The 6,000-nt window shown below is 31.2% G+C and overlaps 1 long non-coding RNA gene across 3 annotated transcripts in view; it reads right to left on the bottom strand.

The window, feature by feature from the left end:
- LOC144341991 (uncharacterized) overlaps positions 1–6,000 on the bottom strand; it is a 99,532-nt gene continuing 93,532 nt past the window's right edge. For all 3 annotated transcript variants that reach the window (XR_014929866.1, XR_014929865.1, XR_014929867.1), the window contains one exon: positions 1–79. This is a non-coding gene — a long non-coding RNA (uncharacterized LOC144341991). The remainder of the gene's footprint in view (positions 80–6,000) is intronic.

Genomic DNA, 6,000 nt, shown 5'->3' with positions numbered 1-6,000 from the left:
TAGTGTTGAAATCTAAAATTTATTTCATTGCTCTGTTCTTCTGCTCTACCCACTACAGATATTCAGCAGCAATCCAAATCTGAAAATAAAGAATAAAAAATCATTTAGTAAAATAAAAGAGAAAGTGAAGCATGTGACTTAAAATTGAAATAAATGATGGTGAAAATATGATGCATGGTCATGAAAGTCTTCAAAAACATAAGGCATTCTGATTGGCTGGATAGTTGTGTATTAGCATTGGGTATAATCTCTAAAATTTCCCATCTTTGCTGGGATAAAATAATGATGGGATTAGGTGAAATGTTATTCATGTCAAAAATAAAGTAATATGGACCAAAAGCATAATTAGTAATTGAGTGAATAATTGGCTGTTCTAGTATCAACAGAAATTAGATGTAATACAATATATATGACTCTTCCAAAATCAAAATATATGGTCAGAAATTAAACGGGATATGCTATTCATGCATTTTTTGTATTCAAACTAAATTTTATTTGTCCAGGCTCATGTACGGAGATATAGTAGTATGGTCAAAAAGCAAGATTGCAGGCAGTCAACCATCTTTAATCTGATTTAATCCGATTGTGCTACTAATTGTCATGAACATGTATGCAAAAATGAATAACATTAAGAGAAAAAAAAACATGTCAGTGATACATTTTGAAAAACACGAATAATCATGGACATGTATCTCAACATGTATAATCTTTGTATCAAATTTGAACAAAAACCAACAAATTCTGTCCAAGATACCACATTTTTCGAAAAAACAAGAAGAATGCCAGTCAGCCATTTTTGATCTGACTATAAACCAAACTGACATGGACATGTATTCCAACATGCATGATGAATGTGCCAAATATGAATGAAAGATCCCTAAACCTTGGAGATATAGTGGTATGAAAAAAAAAGCAAGATGGCTGCCAATCGACCATACTTGATCTGATTATGAATCAAACTGACATGGACATGTAATCTAAAATGTACAATGTATGTAACAAATTTAAATGAAAACGACAAACCAATGTCCATGATACCACATTTTCAAAAAACTAGATGGCTGCTAGTCGTCCATCTTTGATCTGATCACAAAACAAATCGTCATAGACATATATCCTGTAATATTTATATATATATATAATGTATGTACTAAATTTGAACAAAAACTGCATAAGATACCACATTTTCAAAATGGCTGCCAGTCAGCCATCTAGGATTGAATCATGAAACCACTGCATGTGCATATGTCCCAGATTGAGTACTAGGCACATGCAAAGAATGAACAGATTTAGTCCACAGGGTTCTGAAATATAACTCCAGATGGACGGACAGAGACCAAATTATAAGTCCCTGTTTTGGACTTTGTTTGAACAGGGAAAAATAAAATGAAAGAAAGTTTAGAAAGAACTCCTGTGTGCTGAATGTATTGGAGACATGAAGTACAACTAAGTAATACTATATTTACTATATTAGAAACAAATCTTCATTACACATAAAAAGCATTGAATTGAATGCAAAATCATTAAAATATGTCTTATTTTGACCATATACTGGATTCTGCCATAAATTCGTCCTGAGCCATTAAACGGCAGTTTGGGTTTTCAAAAAAATAAAGTGGGACCAAGAAATGGGACCAAGGATGATTTTTCAGCAGTTTTTTATGGCGTTATTTTAATCTTTCCTGGTGCCTAAAAGTGTCATCGTAGTCATTGACGCCTATTCAAGCGTATGACGTTTATTGGGACTGTTATCACTGTAAACAATGTTAAATTATTCTTCAAATGATCAGTTTTTTTTTTTATTTGAAAACAAATCATGCCACTTCCCCATCAAAATCCAAGGCAAAAGGTCGAACAACAACATCGACAAATCTCTTCCGCGTTGCGTTCAATAATATTAACATGTTATTTTTTTGATTGGGTAATTAGCGATTTGACCTGCCAGGTCAAAGAACACCGTCCCAGGTCAAAACATGGCGAATATTCATTTCTACAGCATCGAGCGGTTAAAATGCGACCGGAATCATTTGCTTACGATGAAATAAGTTAAAATTTATTTGCATTTCATAACAATTCAACGAATTTATATTTTGACTGTTATTACTAGATAATAATCAACAACAGCACTCATTTGCTACTAAGCAATGCAGTTGTGTTTGTTTTTATTTAAAACTTCTTTTAGAATACACATGTATACTTTTGTTACTAATAAATAACATAGTTGAACTCTGGTGACCTTGCCCTTTGTTATATAATTCCCTTTATCATAGTTTGTTTCAATATAAATATGCATTGTCATAATTAATTTTGAATACAAACAAGTTTTGGGGTTGAACCAACAGTGGGGAATCAGTCTACCGAATGTCCTTAAAAGATGTAAATATCTTACAAAAACATTGGTGCCTTATTTGTTTAATTATTTTAAGGAACATAATTTCCAGCTTTATTGAAAGTAATTGAGATATTTTAGAATAAAAACAAATGTCTCATTGCAAAAAAAAGTGCTGCATTTAGATGTGAATAGATTCATAAAACATGCAAGATAACAGAAAAATTTAGCTGGCTTTAGTATTTTGTACAGGTGTCTGTCAAAAATGAATGATTCACTGAGACAAATATGAACTGCCTCATTGTGTGACTACTGTATTATATGAAAAGTAAAAAAAAACACCCTTTATGAATAGCTATCATGTTGCAAGCTCTGCTTTGTATGCAAATCAACTTAAATAGTTGGTGTCCAGTGGAGGGAGAAGTCAACAGTACTGTTGCCTCCTGAGAAACTTCATCTTCAAACACTGCAATCTCTGAAGTGCGTTTTTAAACTAGTATTATAAAAACTCTATCATTCTGTTCTAATAGCTGAAACATATTCCTGTGAGTTTTCATTTGTCGAATGAACTGTTTGTCAAATACAGAATACATATATTTTAGAATAATTTTCTTTTTAAAATGTGGATGAAATGTTTTGCTTTTAATGTATTTTTTATGTATTGTTTTTGATTTGATAACTTTTGACTAAACAGATTTTCTATTAGCTTCAGATCTTGATCAAAGTTTGGCACCCAGTTCATAGCAGTGCTTATATTGATTTTCTGACATCTTGTTTTCTGTAAAGATTTTATTGGTAGGTTTGCAAATGTGTATCAGACTGTGCAATCTCTCCATGAGTTGGTTTTGAAACCCAGTATGGGATTCTGATATACATTACCAAGGATATTATTACAAGATAAATCATTTGCTTCATTGAACACATACAACACATACAACAATGCATATTTCCACTGAGATCAGTGACCTTTGATGTGTATCACCAGTGATCAGTCAAGTAGAAACAGTCAAAATATTTTATCAAATTTTCTCAATTTTTGCATGATATTTTCATACAGGACATCTGTTGCTCAAACTCGGGGAAGACTTTATACTGATGAATAAGGTGACCAAGTTTGATAAAGTTTGGAATAGAATTAGTAAAGTTATTATGCACACAATAACAATTATTAACGACGACGACGACGACAACGACGACGACAACGCCGGACAAAATTTTTCCCTTATTATACCTTTCCCCTCCATCTTTGATGGTACGGGCAAGGTAAAAATGAAAAAAATAATTGTATTTGGCGCACAAGGTTCTTTAATGTGATTTTTGGGGAGAGATGCGCTGGGTGACATTGCTATGAAAATTTAGGCGATCTACTTTTTAATCCAGCAAGAACAAAATGTATTAAAATTTTAGATTAGCTTCAGCAATAGTTTCTTTTGTTTTGGGTGGTCCAACTGCCAGCGTTGAAAGTCAGCGTAGGTGGATTTTTCAATCCAAATATGAGTCCCCTGAAAATATTTGATGATAATTTTTTGTAATTTTGAACCTCACCAACTGTAAAACCATGATTTTTCGGATGGGCGAATTTACGGCAGATTCCTTTGTCCTTTATTTTTACAGTAAGCACATGTGCTTCGAATAGAGCAATTGTTGAAGGTGGTTCCAAGCAGCTATGGTTTAACAATGTTTAATGAAATAATGACCATATATGATGGCTTAACATTTTGGTCATATACAACAAAATTAAAGCACCAGTTGCTAGTCCATATCTGCAACAGTACTTAGTACATTACAGCTATGCATAGTAAGAAACACACATGAAACTAATAACAGGTAATTAATATGCATAGATTTCAACCATAAAGTAATCAGAACTGTGGATTATCTAAAAGCATCTTTGTACCTTGTTATGCATTAAAATTTGATCAGTGGTAATCAAGATATCTATGCAAATTAGGTAATTAGTAGGCACAGGTAGGTAATTTAAGCCTAAAGTGAACATGTATATGGCTTATCCCCAAGCATCTACATATGTATGTACCAAATTTCATTGAATCTGATGAGTGATTGAGATGTTGGAAAAGTTAAATATTTTCTAATTTATATGCAAATTAAGTCATTAATATACACAGATTTCAGCCAAAAACTAATCAGGTCTGTACCATGTTTTATCAAAATTTGTTTAAAGGTTCTTGAGAAAAAATGAAAATGCCTAAAACTCAATATGCAAATTAGGTAATTAATATGCACAGGATTTCAACTGAAACTAATCAGTACAGCGCATTATCCAAAAAAATGTACTAAGTTTCACTGAAATCTGTTTAATGATATATAAGAAGTGAAAATGCTTAAAATTGGATATACAAATTAGGTAATTAATATGCATGTATTTCAACAAAAAAACTGATCAAGTCTGCATATTATCTCAGAGCACTTATGTACAGAATTTCATTAAAATTTGTACTATACATGAGAAACAGGTGAAAAAGCGTAAATTTGTTTGATTAATATGCAAATTGCTTGAATTTGATTAATTAATTAATTTGAATTTGATTAATTAATTTGATTAATATGCAAATTGCTTGAATTTTAACCAAAAATCTAATCAGATGTCAAAAATTAATGTTCTCATTTCAATTTAAAGAGGTACGAAAATTTTCTAAACATCTTTGGAAACACAGAAATGAAAGTAGTATGAATTCACCATGAGATCTATTGTCATTTTTATTTTTATTCAGTTGCAGATATGTATGATTTTTTATTTTCTTTTCTTCTTTTATTTTGTTGCTGTTCCAACTATCACCATAAGACTCCTGTCACATGTCACAGTTACAGCAGTTAGTTTTCAAACAGTTTATTAGAAATATAGCAAATCCTCTATTACTCTTTAGCAGGAGGGAGTGAGCAGTTTTCTAATGACATTTTTTTAAATTTCTTCTTTTTATTATTTTATTTTATTTTATTTGATTATGCTTTTAGGTTAGGTGAAGGTCAAACTAATCTGGACAATAACCTTGAGCTAGGCTGTTCTTTTATATAACAGGTTTTATAACCCTATTTCAAACATAGTGTTTAACCTTGAACCTGTATGTATGTATGTATGTATATATATGTAGCATCCAGTGTAGACAAGCAATCTGGATAGATACGTCATATATTCAAGCCGCTCTCAGAATATATAGTGTGTGCATTCAAATTTATGTGGTCATAAGTGCAGCAAACAGAGAAAATCATATTTTTATGTAAGTTTTTTTTAAATGTAATTAATGAATATATAAGAAATCCTTCACCTGTGATCACATTATAAAACTGACTTTGAAATAGTTTAAATTATTTGTTTTTTAAACCAGTAAAGCAGCATGTATGTTGATTATCACATAGCTCAGATACTGGCATGCTCATGGGTTTCAGAATGCATCATGAACTTTGATCCCATTTGATACTTAAAAAGATGTAAGCTTTATGAATTTCTTTACTTATGAACTATATATACTGACTGATTGCATGCATATTAGAGTGAGACTTGTCAGGCACCAATGATTAACACATTTTAGTTTGTTATGTATCCCTGTTAAATGGTTTTTATTCTTTATATATAACTGACAGACAGATTTCTACAAATCCTTAAAAATCTGTGAAAGATAGTGGGAATAGCTTATTTAAAATGTATGTTTAGT

Source organism: Saccoglossus kowalevskii, chromosome 6 (genome assembly GCF_978046115.1).
Source record: "Saccoglossus kowalevskii chromosome 6, keSacKowa6.1, whole genome shotgun sequence".
Classification (NCBI taxonomy): domain Eukaryota; kingdom Metazoa; phylum Hemichordata; class Enteropneusta; family Harrimaniidae; genus Saccoglossus; species Saccoglossus kowalevskii.
The sequence above is the reverse complement of the archived record's forward strand: the minus strand, read 5'-3'. Positions and strand labels throughout refer to the sequence as shown.